Here is a 16884-nt window from a genome sequence, read left to right as displayed (position 1 = left end):
TCCCATCTATGCCCAGTCACCCGGTCCCTCCTGGGCCCACTTGGCCTCCCCTTCCCGCGTCTCCTTTGCTTGGGGGAACACTCTCCCGTGGGACCCAACATTGTGCTAAGTCGTTGTTTACGAGGAGGAAACAAGCCTGACTGCATTTTTAAAAGAGGCTCCAGGGAGCTGCAGCCACCTGTGAGCTTCTCCACACACACAGGACCGTTGGAGGGGGGGCAGTGAGCCCTGGAGGGCACAGATGGGGTGGGCTCAAACAGGGTGCGTTCATGAGTCTGGACAGCTGACTGTGCTCAAGGCTGTCTTCAGACGGTGTTTGACCCAGGCTTGGCAGACCAACACTTGTCGTAGGGCAAGCCCTGGGCTGGGAGGAGGACCCTTGCTTGGCCTCCTGGAGCTACTGGAGACAACCGTTCACATAGAACTACCTTCTGCCTGGAAAGCACCAAAGAGGTAGTGAACTCATAGACTGTGGCACCTGGGGAGGGGCTCCTGACTTGGCAGGTGGGGTCAGGAAGGCTCCCCGGAGAGATCGATGAGCCTCCCTGGGGGAGAACATTCCACATGAGACAACAGCTTGTGAAAGGGCCCAGAGGCACAGACCTTGACACCCCACTGCCACCTGCCAAAATTTCCACGTGGTTAGAGGGGAGAAGATGGGGAGATGGCGGGCCGGGGGATGGTGTTGGGCAAAGGCCAGTTGTAAGAGGCCAGGACCATGCGGTTAGAAGCTTGGATTTTCTGCTGAAGGCGATGGGGAGCCAGTGAAGGGAGTCATCTATCTGACCGACCTTTAGAAGATCACTCTGGGGGATGCCTGGGTGGCTCAGCGGTTGAGCATCTGCCTTTGGCTCAGGTCATGCTCCCAGAGTCCCAGGATAGAGTCCCACATCGGGCTCCCTGCAGGGAGCCTGCTTCTCCCTCTTCCTGTGTCCCTGCCTCTCTGTCTGCATCTCTCAGGAATAAAAAAATAAAAATAAAAAAAAAAAGATCACTCTGGGACCAGCCAGCACCCCATCCACATCTCCAGAACCGCAGCTCAAGCCCCTAGGCATCACAGGATTACATCCTGGAGTAGACGGTGGGGGTGGGGCAAAGCGTGCTCAGGGCCATGGGATTCAGAGCACAGGGTAGAGCTGCTACTCAACCAGACTTCTCTTGGGCAACAGATCTCCTCCCCACTTCACAGGTGGCTGTGTTAGAAGTGCAGCGGGGTGAGGGTGACTACACGTGAGAAAATCGGCCCATATGATTAATCACATCAATTACCAGAGAGGGAAAAGTTCGTTGACAATCTTAACAAAAACCAAAAATGCGTTTGATAGAACTGAACATCCATTCTGATGAAAACTCCTAGTGAAATAAAAATAAAAGAACATTTTCTCAACATCATAAAAAAAAAAATACCTGTCCGCGACCAACAGTCAACAACAACATTCTTGGCGAGGAGAGGTGCTCATATTTAAGGCAGAGTGGGATGGGATTGCCTGCTATTACCACAATTAGTCTGCATTGTTCTGGAAGTTCTAGCTAATGCAATAGTACATTAAAAATGCAAATAAAAAAGAAGCATAACATTCAGGAAGAAGGAGAAATCGCTATCGTTATTTGTTCATGATATGATTGTTTATCCAGAACACTCCAGAGAATAAACTGAAAAACAAGAAAGAGACTATGGAGGAGGTCAGCAAGATGGTGGGAATCAAGAAATACACTAGCAAAATCCAGTTAGGAAATGTAAAAGAGAAAAGAAGAAAAAATCCCCAATGTGAATTTTTTTTTTTAATTCCAGTGTAGGTAACAGACAGTGGTATAGTTGTTTCAGGTGTACAATGTAGCAGTTCAACACTTTCATATATTACTCAGTGCTCACCCAGACAAGTGTACTCTTAATTCCCTTCGCCTATTCCCCTACACCCAACATGAATTCTCTTCAGTGATTCTGCACATCCTGAGCAAATGGAGTGAAGAAGCAGCCCAAGGGCACTCAAAGTTCAAGAATAAGGTCCAAGCCTTGGGTGGGGGTGGGGGGGGAATGGGACACAGGATGGAGCTGGAGAGAGCAGAGACAGGAGGAGGAGGAGGGTGTCTGGTAGAGCTCCCAGGATTGGCAACTGTTAGGCTTGGGCTGGAAGCTGCCCTGTTAGCAGAAGACCCAGGCCAGTGGGCCCGATTCCCGGTCGCCCCAGAAGACAGCAGCTCAGGACCGTGAGACCCAGATGCCTCCCAAGGATGCGGTGGGCCTGGACCCATTGAGAGGTGGGATTTGCCCACTGGGAGATCCAGGCTGCCTCGGACATGGGGTAGAGGACTGCAGATGCTGACGGAGAATCCATAGCCACTACAGGCCACAGACTCCCAGCAAGTGAGATTCTAGGTGAAAAAGTGTTTCTGAATATCTGATGGGCCGATTACAAATCGTTCTTTAGGCTTCATAAAAGCTGACTTCCCCAGAGAACCTGTCAAGGCAAAGAGACATACCCAGGCGGGCTCCTTCCCCAGCTCTCTGCCCCCAGACTCCTGGCAAGTGGGTCTTGTCTTGCTTGAGGTGGCGCGATTCCCCCGGAGGCACCCAGCTGAGCTGCAGGTGCACGGAGCCACTTTATCCCACCTCCGGGACCTATTCTCCGAAAGCCAAGCTTATAGATTTCTCTGCCGTTTTCCACGGTGCAAAGTGTGGCACGATGTCCATGTCTGACTCCTCTCAGATGCTCGGTAATCTCTGGGCTTTCCATCACTCTCCCTCAGAGAAATTCCGCAGCCAAAGCCATGACCGCTGGCCAGGATTTCAGGGGAGCAAACTCTCTCGTTTGCTTTCTCTTTCTCATTCACCCTCACTCACAGGCTCCATCTGCACTAAAAAGAAAGAAAGAAAGGAAAGAAAAAAAAGAAAGAAAAAAAAGAAAAGAAAAGAAAAGAAAAGAAAAAAGAAAAAAGAAAAAACCTGCTGTCCCCGTCTCCCAGCACTACTGCCCCTGTCCAGGGACCAAAGATGGGACGAATCACCTCCCAGGTAAGAGGGTACCATTTACAGGGAGGTTGGGTGCAAAGCCGTGGGGCTTCTGTGGTGGAATTTCCAGCAGTAGGACCACGGATGGGGCATTTCAATCGCTGTGCTATGTAAAGATTGAATTATTCAGTGCCTGAAGGCAAGAAATTCGGGGTGGGGGGCAAGATGGCACTTCAAACCCCTCAGGAAGCTGCAGTGGCCCATGGTGCAGACGATCGAAAGGGCAGGAGGGAGAAAACAGGAATGTATAAGCACTCGCTAGGTGCCTTGACTGCGATGTTCGGGAGATGCGCAGCCATAGGACGTGGGTGTCACTCACACCTGGGTCACTTGGACTCCACCGCCTGTGTCCTTGGGCCCTGGGCCCTGGCTGCTCCCTGCAAAGCCAAGCTTCAGATGGCAAGCCCCCAATTCCTCACCAGGTGCTAATCTCCTCGCGGCCCCTGCGCTGTGCCCTTTCCACCCCCCTCAGTCGCCTCGTCTGCCCTGGTGCCTAGAATGACCTTCCCTCTGCTGCTGGCTGATGATCTAGAGTCCACTCCCGAAGCCCAGCACCAGGAAGAAGGTCCTGGGGGGTGGGTGTGTTTGGCCTAATTCACCAAGGGCCCCCTGACTGACTCCTTGGTCTTGTCACCATGGAAACCTTGTGAGGTCACTGAGATCGTTAAAATGGGAGAAAAAGTATGTTTCGCGCTCTTGCCTAGAGATCACCCACCGGCTCCGGGGGCTTCTGTGTAGGAGTGAGGAGGACAGCAGGCCGCGGGAGAGGAGACCAGCCCCAGCCCCAGGGAGGGAGTAACCCCTCATCCCCAGGATGCGGCTGCTCAGATACCAGCGCTCTGCCTCCCTGAGATTTTCCAGGTGTCCTTGCCCTGAAAGAAAGAATCCTGCAGCTTTGTGCACACGTCAAAGCAGGCTTCGTGCTACATCCAGAGAAGCAGGAGAGGCCTCTTCCCAGGCAGCGCTACAAGTAAATGCCTATCAGACTCAGGGTGGGTGCTGGGAGCTGCTGCGGGAGAGGTGGGGGCGGCCGGAACCACTGGTCTAGACCTTTCTCCCGCTCCATCAAAGGTGAGAGTGGGGTTTGCTGGCTGGGGCTGGCACAGGAGTGGCCGGGGTCAGGGGCCCTTCCCCACCTGTGGGTCGGACCCGGTGCCGTGGACCCTTCCCCCTTTTCCTGCGGGCTGCTGGCGGCCCCTGGATGCTCACAGGCACCCTGGAGGGTCTAGTCCACCTGCCGCTCCCCTTTGAGTTCTGCAGCGTGGCTGGCAGCTCAGCTCCTCAGATTCTCCTCCTTTGTCCTACAGGGAACTCGTCTCCCGTCCACCTTCACCCCAGGATCCAAAACATCTCTCCACTGCCCTGCTGGAGTCCAAATTTCTCTTGCCCCTTTCCAGACCCTCCCCAGCACCAACCACCATGAAACTTCTCCTCGACCACCTTGCTGGCCAGTGGATCTCCTCGCTTTTCTTGGCACTAGTCTCACGCTGCTTCTTTTGTTCACACTGTTCCCCAGGCCTGAGACAACCTCTTCCCCGGTGGTATATCTGTATAATCCTGTAGCATACTCTTACTGTCACTTGCACCACCTCCATCTGCACTTTTCCACAGCAGCCCCGCACCACCACAGGGACACCTCCAATTCTCCGCTACTGCTGCCCTCACGGCCTCACGGCCTCCATCACCATTGGGTTCACCTCCCTGCCACCGCGGTCCCCACTGCCGCCACTGTGATGGCCTTCCTGTGGGCGGTGCCGCCCCCACCGGCTCCATGACAACGCTGCACTCCCCATCACCTCCACCCTTACCTGCCACTCACCGCATGGCCACCCATCATTACACTGCACTGGTGACCATCACCATCACTGGAAGGGACATAGTATCTTCCTTCATAAAATCAATGGTTCAATCAATCAATCAATTTCAAATCCCTCCACGGAGGCCATCAAAGGATCTATAGGAGGGGCAGGTGGGTCACATGGCCCCCATTCTTGTTCCCGAGTCTCTTCATCCTTCAAGGAGTCACTCACTGGTTGCCGTGTGTCACCAGAGCGGCCATGGGGGTCCTCCTGTGGCACCTCGGAGCGTAACTGAGACAAAGCTAGAACTAATAGTAAGGGGGCAATAACACAATCTGCTGCCGGGAATACAAATCAGCATGAACTTTCTGAAGAGAAGTGCAATTAAAAAAGAAAAAAAGAGTAGTTCAATGATATGACAATAGCCTTTGGAAAGTGCCTTCTCAGAAATTTTACTTTTAAGAACCTAAGGAAATAATTAATGTGCAAGGATGATATGTGCTGTTATAATAGCAAAAACTAGAAACAGCCTAAGTGCATAGCAGAAGAGAGAGAGAGAGAGAGAGAGAGAGAGAGATTAAAAAAAAAAATCACATGGACTGGGATCCCTGGGTGGCTCAGCAGTTTAGCGCCTGCCTTTGGCCCAGGGCATGATCCTGGAGTCCCAGGATCGGGTCCTGCGTCGGGCTCCCGGCATGAAGCCTGCTTCTCCCTCTGCCTGTGTCTCTCTCTCTCTCTCTCTGTCTACCATGAATAAATAAATAAAAATTTTTAAAAATCACATGGACGAATATGCAGCCATTAAAACAGCACATATAGATTTCTCGATGGGGGGATCCCTGGGTGGCGCAGCGGTTTGGCGCCTGCCTTTGGCCCAGGGCGCGATCCTGGAGATCCGGGATCGAATCCCATGTCAGGCTCCCGGTGCATGGAGCCTGCTTCTCCCTCTGCCTGTGTCTCTGCCTCTCTCTCTCTCACTGTGTGCCTATCATGAATAAAAAAAAAAAAAAAAAAAGATTTCTCGATGGGCATACAAATATGCGGACGCTACATTGTTAATGAACAAAAGCAGGTTTGATATCAGCATTTGTAGAATAACCCTCTCTTTCTAAAAAATATGTGTTCATAAAACAAGGTAAAGATAGTTTATCTTCACAGTTGGCACCAGAAATTGTTCTCAGATGGGAAACTGTCTTTGTTTAGAAAAAAAAAAAAACCCTCGGTCAACTGTTTAGTGAGATGATGGTTGCAAACCATTCAGCATGAGATAAGAAGTCATTTGGCTCCTGAGCAGGATGCAGAGAGAGGCACCAGGATCAGAGAAATAGGAGGAAGGGAGGCAGGGAGGTTGGCCTGGAGGAGAGGCCGAGACGGGACACGGAGGCTGGGAACACTGTGGGGCAGTGTGGGGGGTGGAGGGGATCCTACGGGAGCTGTGGTCCCCGGCCCTTGCTTGCACAGCTACAGCATGGGCCATCTCCCCTCCTCTTCCACAGCCAACGTGGAGACAAGTCTTCCAAGCGATGAGAGTTCCTGAATGAACAGCTTTCCATTCATTCAACCACTTTGGGTTGTTTCTGGCAGGACGTATACATATTTTTTAGTTCTGTTTATTTGTATGTTCCTGATTTTCTAAAATAAACATTAAAGAGAAAAGTTAAGTTTCGAGAACCGCACATGGGGAATACACCAGAGAGTCAGGGACTAAATTATCTGAGTTAAAAAGTATGACCCCCCCATCCCGCCACAGACCCCAAAGGGCCCGCATGTGGCAGGCATGGTCTGGACGCACCCCCTGCCCCCAGGATCACCCATCCACATGCTCAGCACCTTGGAACGTGGTCTTGAGAGTAACGCTCTGGGGAGACACTGGGAATTCCTGCTCCAGTCTGGAGTCTGCTCAGAGGACTCGAGTCTTCCTGCGTAGTGAACGACTGCAATGATCTCCTTTTACAGGGGGGTGTCCTGCACCTCACAAGGACTTAGGCATTCACCAGATAGTATCTTAAGATAACACCACAACAATTTTAATAATCACGCAAAAGATGTACACTCGCGCCCGCAGGGTGGTTGTGTTTCGGCGCACCCGCCCCCCCGCACCATCTTCGCCACCATCACCACCATAACCTCCAGCCTCCTTTTGATCCAAGCAGTGTGCCCCGTCCAATTCCACCTGCATTTGGGGTTAGCTTGAGGTGGGCCCGAAGGGACACAAAGAAGAGGGACCGGAGGAAGGGCTGTCTGGTCCCCATCTCCCGACGTATCCCTAATCCGCACAAAATCCTGCGCAGTTCATTCACTTGGTATTCAATGGAATAATATAGCTGGTAATGAATTTGTTTTGCATTCAGTTGGATAAAAGTGTTAGTTATGAATTTATAATTTGCAGAGGGATAAGGCTTTTTTTTCTTCGAGGCGTCAGAGAAGCTGTTGCTTACAAACTTGTAATTCGCCACTGCAAATCCATCTGTAAATGACACTATTGCAAGCTGAAAATCTCTCAGGCACGAGGGATACAGCCTCAGAATTAAGTTGTGTGCCTGACAAGAACCTGCTGTTCCGTCCTGCCCCCTGCTCCGCGGGCCCTCCCCTCCCCCCAGCCCCCCCTTCCGGCTCAGCTGTACCCATTTGCCTCCATGCACTTGGGCCCCCTCCCCTCCATTCTTACCCCCTATCGGTCCAGGGCCAGCCCCTGCAGGGGCAGGGGCTACACAGACCAGCTCAGCCAGCACGGGTGTGATCTGGGTCTGGGGCTGAACACCGAAGCCCACTCTCCACTCCTCTGTCTGGGCCTCTGTTTCCCCATCCCTGGAGATCCCAGTCCCCTTAGAGGTGCCGCCCACAGATTTGTCAGCCAGTGAGAGTGCCCAGGGAGGCGCCCCCCTAGCCAGGACTGAGCCCAGAGTACGGGACAAGGGTGGAAGTCCTGGCCCAAGGGCCAAAGGGGCAGTGATCCCCAAGAGACCTCATGGAGCCCAGCCTCTTGGCCTCAACCATCTCTAGGCTCTTGTGTTTTATAGTCTGGGTCTTTTTTTTTTTTTTTAAAGATTTTATTTATTTATTCATTCATGAGGGACACAAAGAGAGAGGGAGAGAGAGGCAGAGATGGAGAAGAGGGAGAGACAGGCAGAGGGAGAAGCAGGCTCCACGCAAGGAGCCCGACGTGGGACTCGATCCCGGGCCTCCAGGATCACACCCTGGGCCACAGGCGCTAAACCGCTGAGCCCCCGGGGCTGCCCCTATAGCCTGGGTCTTATTTCCTTCTGCGCTTCTGTCGATTATTACTCGCCAAGTAATTATTATTGCTTTTCTCTTTGTAGTCAAAGTTTCCGTGAAGAGTTAGCTTAGGATGGAAAGGGAAAGAAGGCTCAGCGCCCGGCGCGCTGCAGAGTGATGGTGCTGCGGGGAGGGCGGCGCGGGCCACTCTCCGAAGGCCCGTCCCGGGGACTCCGCGTCCTCGCCTGGCCAGATGCCAGGCCCGGGGCACAGGGACGCTCGGGACGGCGCAGCCTCTGCCCTGGATCCTCTGGGCTCGGCCACCGAACAGGCAGCTCGGAGGAGGCGCGCCCCCTGGTTTGGTAAAGGAGTCTGCGTGTTGTGGGGCCGGCGGCACAGGCGCCAAGACGTCCAAAAGGGGCTAAGAGGCGGCCTGCCGTAGGCCACAGGATCCGAAACCTAGCAAGGACTGGGTGTCGGGGGGTGGGGTGCATAGGCCTTTCCCCGAGAAGTGACCTTTCAGCCAGGACCTCAAGGATGAACGGACATTAGCTGCATGAAGGTGGGGGAGAGTGCCCCGGGCAGAGGGGACAGCAGGTGCCCGGCCTAGAGGACTGTGTGCATCCCAGGCGCTGAAAGGTCAGCAGGGCTGATGGGTGGGAGTCCGGGGAGGTGAGGACAGAGGGCGGGGAGGTGGGGGGGAGCTGCAGGGGCCACACCAGCCAGGGGCTCCTGTGCATTGGGGATTTTAGGAAAATGTGAGACACGTAATGTTTCTAAGCAGGGGAATGATACGTCTGACTCAGAGTTTTCTGAGATCCCTGTGGCTGCCACGGGGCTAATGCCTTGAAAGGCCCAGCGAGCACGTGGTAGGGGGTGGATTTCACTGCCTGGGGGAGAGATGACGGTGTCTCAGACACGGCGGTGGCAGCAGAGAAGGGAGACTGGGAGACACGCGGGAGGCAGAACGAGCAGAGGTGGATTTGATGTTGGGGTGGGGGGGTGAGGAGAGGAAGGTATAAAAGAAGCTTCCCAGAGTCTCTGTAAGCTGCTGAGATAGAGGAGCTGAGGGCTTGCTTCAGAGATATCCCGAGTTCAGTTTTGAATCCCAGCTCCCCAGGAGGCAGAGGATCCCATGAGTCTGGAACCTGGAGAGAGTCTGGGCTGGAGATGCCATGTGGGGATGAGGGGCCACGAGCTGGGCGGGGGTGGGGGCAGGACAGAGGGGGACGAGACAGGGGTGAGGATGAACGGGACGTAGAGCTGAGCCTGGAGCACTGCTGCGTTCTGACGGGGGCAGGGTGGAAAGACATAGGGAGCTTGGGGCCCGTGGTGGATACACCCCCCACGCCCCCCACAGAAATCCGGGAAGGCTTGGTGCCCCCCGAAGCCGAGGAGAAAGAGGCGGCCGACAAAAGAGGTGGTTAACTACCAAATGTAGTGGGAAGACAGGTCAGGTCAGGACTTGAGGGTGGGGCTTCTTAGAGGTCACAGGTGACCTCAGCATTTAACATTTGGCTAGAGGAGTGGTACAGGCGGGTGCCAGATTGCCAAGGAAGAGGAGTGAGTGGGAGCTGGGGAAGAAGAGGCCGGGCATGGGGACAACTCTTGGGGTAAGTCTGGCTGTGGAGAGAGGAAAGATGAGCCAGTTCTTGGAGAGGGAAGTGAGATCTTACTTTTAAGATGGAAGAGTTAGAAAGCAGGTGTAAATGCTGATGGAAAGGGCCCAGGAGAAAGAGGCGGGGGTGTGTGTGCAGGGGGTAGGATTTTTTTTTTTTTTTGTATGGGGGTATGATTTAACTGACAGGAGGGCAGAGAGTGAGGGGTCATGGACAGCATACGATTCTCCGGAAGGCAGGAGGGGTTGATAACAACACACTTTGCCCATACTGTGGGCAGACTGATGCTGTTGGCAGGGTCTGAGCATCAGAGGTTCATGGGTGGGAAGGCTCAGGATGTGGTTGGGAAAACCCCTGAGCTATATGCCCTGCTCTTTCCGTCCAGCTTTTTCCACCTTAAGGATATTTTGTTTAATGAAGATGTGAGACAACAGGTATTTTAGAGATTCAATATTCAAAAAAAATATAGCTGGAGAATTGACTACAGCAGACTCTGCTGGACGTGGAGGACCTGGAGGTGTCTGCTCTCCAGCAGCTCATTGTGAGGGTCAGACTCACAATGACAATGCAACATGGCAAGCGCTTGCGGAGGACCAGGCATCTGTGGTGGCGCAGAGGAGAGACGTCACACGCTGGCGGAATGTTTCAGGTAGTTCTGGCGGTTGGTGTCAAGGAAAAGGGTGAAGCAGGGGAGCATTCCAGGCAAAGAGGAGAGCAAGTATAAAGGGAGCGGTGCATGAGGAGCTCCCGGCAGAAGCCAAGGGAGCAAGAGGCTACAGAGAGGAGGCTGCAGAGACTAACAAGGGCAAACTCCTGAAAAGAGGTGAACACCAAACTAAGGAGGCTGGATTTGCCTTGTAGGGATGGGAAGCCATGGAGTGTCATAAACAGGGAGATCAGAAAACTGATACCAGTCACAGTGGACTCCACAGAATAAGTCTGAAGGTTGGCAGACCCATTAGTTGGCCATCAGCTAATGGGGGCCAGGGGGTTCAAGACAGGGCCTGGCCATCAGCAGAGAGAACATACCTGTCTACGCAGTGTTAAGAGGGTAGAATGAACAGGACTTAGCTCCCCAAGGGATGCGGGAAAGTGAGAGTCTAGGATGATCACAGGTTTCCAGCTTGCATGGTGGGCTGCAGGGTGGCGCCAGCCTCTGAGATGGGGGGTGATAAAAGGGGCTACATTTGGTGGGGGATAGGGGGAAGACAATGGGTTCTGATGTGGGTACACTGAGTTCAAGGTGCCTGCATGATATCGTCGTGGAAATGTCCAGCAGGCAGGTAGCAATACGATCTGAAGTTTTGGAACAGTTTCTTCTGGAAATAGCAAACTGGAGGTCGGAAACCTTTAGGGAATGTGGAAGACTTCCCTTGGGGAAGGCGTATGGAGTGAGAAGAAAGTCCAAGTGAGAACCCCCAAGGATCACCAACATTCCAGGGACCAGAAGAAGTAGGATCCTCTTTTAAAAAAGAGATTTTACTTATTCACTCATGAGACACACACACACACACAGAGGCAGAGACACAGGCAGAGGGAGAAGCAGGCTCCATGCAGGGAGCCCAACGTGGGACTCGATCCCGGGACCCCAGGATCACGCCCTGGGCTGAAGGCGGGCGCTCAACCGCTGAGCCACCCAGGCGCCCCAGAAGAAGAATGCTAAAGGCCAACTGAGAAGCAGTGCTCAGAGGGCTGGGAAGAGAATCAGTTGAAAATGAGCTATAATGTCATAGAACAGAGAGTGGACCAGCTTCTCAGGGTCGGGGCCACAAAGTGGTCACCTTAGACAGGGGAGAAAAAGTGTCTGCTGGTCTTAGCAAGAACAAGATCTTGCTCAGTGATGGTGATTCCAACAATGCAATGGCAGCTGAAACCAGGTGATAAAGCTTGAGAACTAATCAGAAGTGAGGAAGAAGAGGCAGCCAGTGTAGAAAAATCTTTTGAAAACCTTGTCTTGGGGGATCCCTGGGTGGCTCAGCAGTTTAGAGCCTGCCTTTGGCCCAGGGCACGATCCTGGAGTCCTGGGATCGAGTCCCGCATCAGGCTCCCAGCATGGAGCCTGCTTCTCTCTCTGCCTGTGTCTCTGCCCCACCCCCTTCTGTGTGTGTGTCTATCATAAATAAATAAATAAATAAATAAATAAATAAATAAATAAATAAATAAATCTTTAAAAAAAAAAAAAAAGAAAACCTTGTCTTAGCTGGGGAGATCACAGGGAGCAAGAAGGTGACAGGAATGCTCCCAGACATGGCTTCCCCGATATGAGCCCTACCACCGTCCAGCTACAGAAAAACACATGTCCTCCCACCACATTCCGAAATGGCCTTTCCTGGGAGATTCAGATACAGACGCTCCTTTACTTGGGGATTTTCTCATGGAAAGTTCGCCTGTAACATTATCCACTGATCCTACCTTTGTGCTCAGAAATTTCCCTAGGCCGCAAACATCGATAACAATCATATTTATGGAACACCTACTGAGCCCTGTGCTGAACGTGCTACGTGGATTTAGCCTTCAAGATATCCATCAAGAAAGTGTTGACAAAGAGGAAACTGAAAAAAAAAAAAAAAAAAAAAGAGGAAACTGAGGCTTGGGAAGATTTAGCGAGTCACGTGGTTAGTGGAAAGCCAGGCCCCACTCCTTCTGAGCATTCAGCTTGCAGATTGAATCGTGGTTCCCTTGTGACCTGCGTCCCAACCTCAGTCCTATGCTATCAGTGGCAAGGGGTTGCGAGCTAAGAAAAACAGCTACCATTTTTCTAGCTCTTGTCTCCTGTGCCCCCACCTAGGGCACAGTGCTTGGTGCTTCGTCACTTATTTCATTCCATCCTCAGGGCAACCCTATGCAGTCTCTATTCCTTTAACCATTTTGCAGATAAGGAACCTGAGGTTCAGAGACGGTAAGGAACTTGACCAAGATCACACAGCTAATAAATGGCAGAGTTGGAACTGGAATCCAAGTCTGCCTGATATAAATAACCCACCAAATACCCACTCTCCCTTCTACGGCCACAGGGCAGCAGCCCCCAACCCTTGGGTTTCAGGATCTTTGACATCCCACCCTCTCCAGAATCTGATCATTTAGCCAGTCACCTGTTTGCTAATTTTCCCTGAATGTGTCAGGTTCTTATTGGTTGTATGAGACAGAAACCCAACCAAACAAGTTGGAGCAATAAAAGGAATTTATTGGCTCTTCGAGATAGGCAGGATGCTGTTGCAGCTCCCAGGGCTGAAAGAAAGACTGCCAGGCCGTAAAAGCCAAGATTGGGACTCAGTGCCCCTAGCATGCTCTCTAAACTCCTCCCCACTCTGTTACCCTGGACTCCTGGCTGTCAGCAGCCTTTGCGGCCCAGTAAGAAGGCTTCCCTCCCCTAGCACCCACATATCAATCCTGGGGAAAGAGTCTGATTGGCTCTGCTTGGGTAGTGTTGCCTACCTCTTGGGCCGATCCCTGACCCCTGACGCTAGAGGGTGAGGTTCTATAATATGCGCAGTCTGGGTCACATGCCCACCTGCTGGCCATGGGGTAGGATAAGTGGGAGCAGTGGGCAGCCCACTAGGTCTCGGTGACAACGGGGAGGTTCCCAAAGGAAAGGGATGCCAGAAGTAGGGTGATGGGAAACAGGCTAAAGAGGTAAAAGTCACTAACTGATACAGTCCACGACACTGGTCCATGCGAGAGACGGGGGCAGACACGAAACAGACACCATCTTGGGGAGTCAGAGCCTCACAGAGAAATAAGGCTTTCAGACACAAAGCCGTTAATAAGAGCTGAGAGCAGCTACCATCCACGGAGCACCTACCAGGTGCCAGGCATCGGGCCAAGTACTTCTATACGCGTTATTTTATTCCAAGCTCACAATGACCCTGGAAAGTAGGGACTGTTATCATCCCTATTTTTCCGAGTCAAAGAGACATTAGAAAAGCAGCTCCCCCTCCCCTTTTGGCAAGGCAGCCAATAGAGGTAAAAATAAAATGTTCATGGGCTCCTTATCCTCGCTCAGAGAGGTTAAGTGACTTGCCCAAGGTCGCACAGCTAGCACATTAAATGAACATCCTCGGAAACATTCGGTTAAGGGCCAAAAAAAATGCTTCTGTTTCTCTCTGCCAACTAAGGACTAGGCAAGGCTGTCCTGAGGTGGCAGGGGGAGGGAGTATGGATCTAAGCAGAATTCTGAAGGATGGGACATCTGGGCAGGTGCCCAGGGAGGTTGAAAGGAAGAGAGAATGGGCCAAACTCCAAACGCTGAGGAAGGCAGGCCTGAGCACCACCCAGAGCCTAGTTATTGTCTCTCGCCTGTGGTCGCCCTTTGGAGATTTATAATCAGACATCTTCTGACGATCCTCTCCTCTGCTCTGCTCTGACCAGCCTACCCCTTCTTCACAGGACATATACACCAGTCCCTCTGCTTCTCCGTCTGGCTGCCCTCCTGGGGATCCCCCCACCGCATGGGGGTCCTCGACATTCGATCCACCCAGGCAGCAGAAGAAATGTCATCTCCCTTTTCCCAAATAACACACTTCCACTAATGAGACCCAGAATCAAGTAGGTATTAAGCACTTCCATCTCATCCTCTGAAACCAAGCTCACTGTCTCCTAATAACTCCCAGTTCGAATACGACTCCCCCCATCCCGGACGTGCACAGATGGTCCTGTGGACCTAAGCTAGAAACTCCTCTATTTTCTCAGGCTCAGCCCATTTTTGATGTTGGCTATCCTTAGCATCATAGCTTCTATGAAAATGGTTGGTGGGACTATAGGATTCCACTTCTGTGAAGTGCCAAGAGTAGTTACATTCACGGACACAGAAAATAGAAGAAGGGTGGTTGCCAGAGTCTGGGGGATGAAGAATGGGCAGCCAAGTGTCACTTAGACTCACTTCTGTTCCTCACGAACCATTCAGCACCCAATGCCCAATGATAGGGCTCCTGCCACCTTCCTTTTCTTTCTTACCCCCCCAAAAACCTGCCCCTGCCACACCACCGGTGGCCTCCTGAGTCCCAAGGCCAGTGGGCACTTTCCATTCCTTCTCCCAGCAGCTCTCTGCAGCTTTTGACACGGCTGAGCATGCATTCCTCCGAACCCCGTCCTCCCTGGCCTGCAAGATGCCCTATCCTCTCTATTCTCCTAACTCCCTGACTGTTCCTGCTCCATCTCACTCGGGGGCTCTTTTCCAAAGTTCCAGCCTACACTTACTGCTTTTGGTACTAGTCTACACAATCGTCCTGCTTAATCTCGTCGCCTCCAATGATGATTCAATTGAAAACAAACCAACCTCTCCAGGCCGGGCATAACAGGTCCATACAGTCGACTGTCCTCGGGGTATCGCCACGTGTCCCAAATTGGACTGCTCATTTTCACCCCAGACCCGTTCTTCCCCACTGCTCTCTCGTGAAAGTGGCGGCACAGCCGTCCACCCAGTCTCCCAAGCTGTAAGCCGTCAGCTGTAAGAGGCATCCTGGACTCTCCCTCCCTCTCAAAGTTCAGCCAGTCCCTAAGTCCCGTCCAATTCTCCTAAATGCTTTCTCAAAGCATCCCATCCTCTCCATCTCTGCTCCCACCCCCACCCCCCGCCCAGCTGAATTCTTGCAACGGCCTCCTAACTGGTCTCCTCCTTGTGGCCTGGCCCTCAGCGTTCCCGTCCACAACACCACGGGAGGGATCTCCTGAGAAGGTGAGCAGGAACAGACTCGTCCCGGACACCATCACTCCCCTCTGCCCCTGGGAGGAAATCCTAGCGCCTGACTGTGGCCTCCAAGTCTCTCCAGGATCTGGTCTTCCTCCAATCCACTCCCCCCACCCCACCCCCTCCAGCTGTCAAATAGGCATCTCCAAAGGACACAGTTGGCTCAAACTCCCCTCCTCTCCCCTGTGCCTCCGAGCCTCCCCCCTAACTCTCCTCCCTGCCAGGAGCGCTCATCCCCACCTCCCCCACACTGACAGTCACCTGGGTAACTCCTACTTCTCCTTCCAGATGCAGCTCAAGGGTTGCCTCCAGGGAGAGCCTGCCAGCCCCTGACCCGGGTTGCTCCCCGCCCTCCCCAATCCCTTACCATTTATTCCAGAACTTGCCTTTGTCCTGCACTGACCCCCCCTCTACTCCCCCAGGGGCTGTAAGCCGTAAGCAATGCTGCTCTCCTTCCCGAAGCCCCCGAGTCCAGCGTGGGGCCTACCGGGAAGGCGCCGAATACGTGGAACAAATGTCGAGCCAATGCACAGAGCAACCGAAGAAATGAGCTGTGTCCCGGGCATACCTGTCGCCAGGGCCTCCAAGTCCCCGCGGGGCCTTGCGCAGAGCTCGGCGCGCAGTAGGCGCTCCGTAGAGCTGTCTGTGTTCTGAGGTTTCTGAGATTCCTGAAATTCTCTGCTTCCAGGCGAGGCCTGGGGTGGGTCGGGGTGTGGGAAGGGGCAGAGGGAAAGGGCTGGGCGCGGAAGGCTCAGGCCCAAGAGGCGCTCGGGCGCCCCGCGGAGGGGGCGGGGTCACGGGGCGGGGGGCGGGTCCCGCGGGGTCGCTCCGGGCGAGGGCGCCTAGGCCCGGGGCGCGGGGCCCCAGCGTCACTCGGAGCCGAGCCCCCGGCGGGCGCGCTCGGCGCTGGGCGGCGTGTGTGTCGCTTTAAAAGCTCCCTCCCGGCGCGCGGGGCCGCCCTTCTCCGCCAGCGCCGGGCCGGGCCGGGCGAGCGGGCGCCGCTGCGGGAGGCGGCGGGGGGCGGCCGGGCCGGCGGGGGCGGCGGGGCCGAGGGGCCGAGGGCGGGAGGGGCGGCGGGGCGGAGGGGCCGCGGGGCGGAGGGGCCGAGGGGCCGAGGGGCCGAGGGGCCGAGGGCGAGGGGCCGAGGGGCCGAGGCGCGGGCCAGGCCGGCGGGGCCCCGCGGGGCCGGGCAGCGCAGGGCCGGGCGAGGCGGCGGAGGGAGGCCCCCGGCCCCGCGCCGCTCTGCCCCCCGCTCCCCGCAGCCTCACCCGCGCCCGGGGGCTGGCGACGCGGCGAGCCGGGAGGAGCGCAGCGCGGCGGAGGCTGCGAGCCCCGGGCGCCCGGGCCCGGCCCGCCGCGCGCCCCCCCTGCGCTCGCCTCCCCTCCCCCTCCGCGCCCCCTGCGCCCCCTGCGCTCGCCTCCCCTCCCCCTCCCCCCCTGCGCTCCCCTCCCCTCCCCCTCTGCGCCCCCTGCGCCCCCCTGCGCTCCCCTCCCCCTCCGCGCCCCCCTGCGCTCCCCTCCCCTCCCCCTCCGCGCCCCCTGCGCCCCCCTGCG

At 54.7% G+C, this 16884-nt stretch overlaps 1 long non-coding RNA gene across 1 annotated transcript; it reads right to left on the bottom strand.

The window, feature by feature from the left end:
• Positions 1 to 1764: 1764 nt before the first annotated feature.
• LOC140623260 (uncharacterized) lies at positions 1765 to 16243 on the bottom strand. The gene is made up of 2 exons (XR_012022929.1): positions 15899 to 16243; positions 1765 to 2851 (listed from the first exon to the last, which is right to left on the bottom strand). It is a non-coding gene; the product is annotated as an uncharacterized lncRNA (long non-coding RNA).
• Positions 16244 to 16884: the final 641 nt, after the last annotated feature.

Source organism: Canis lupus, chromosome 32 (genome assembly GCF_048164855.1).
Source record: "Canis lupus baileyi chromosome 32, mCanLup2.hap1, whole genome shotgun sequence".
In the NCBI taxonomy this organism is placed as follows: domain Eukaryota; kingdom Metazoa; phylum Chordata; class Mammalia; order Carnivora; family Canidae; genus Canis; species Canis lupus.
This window is presented reverse-complemented; position numbering and strand designations above follow the sequence as displayed.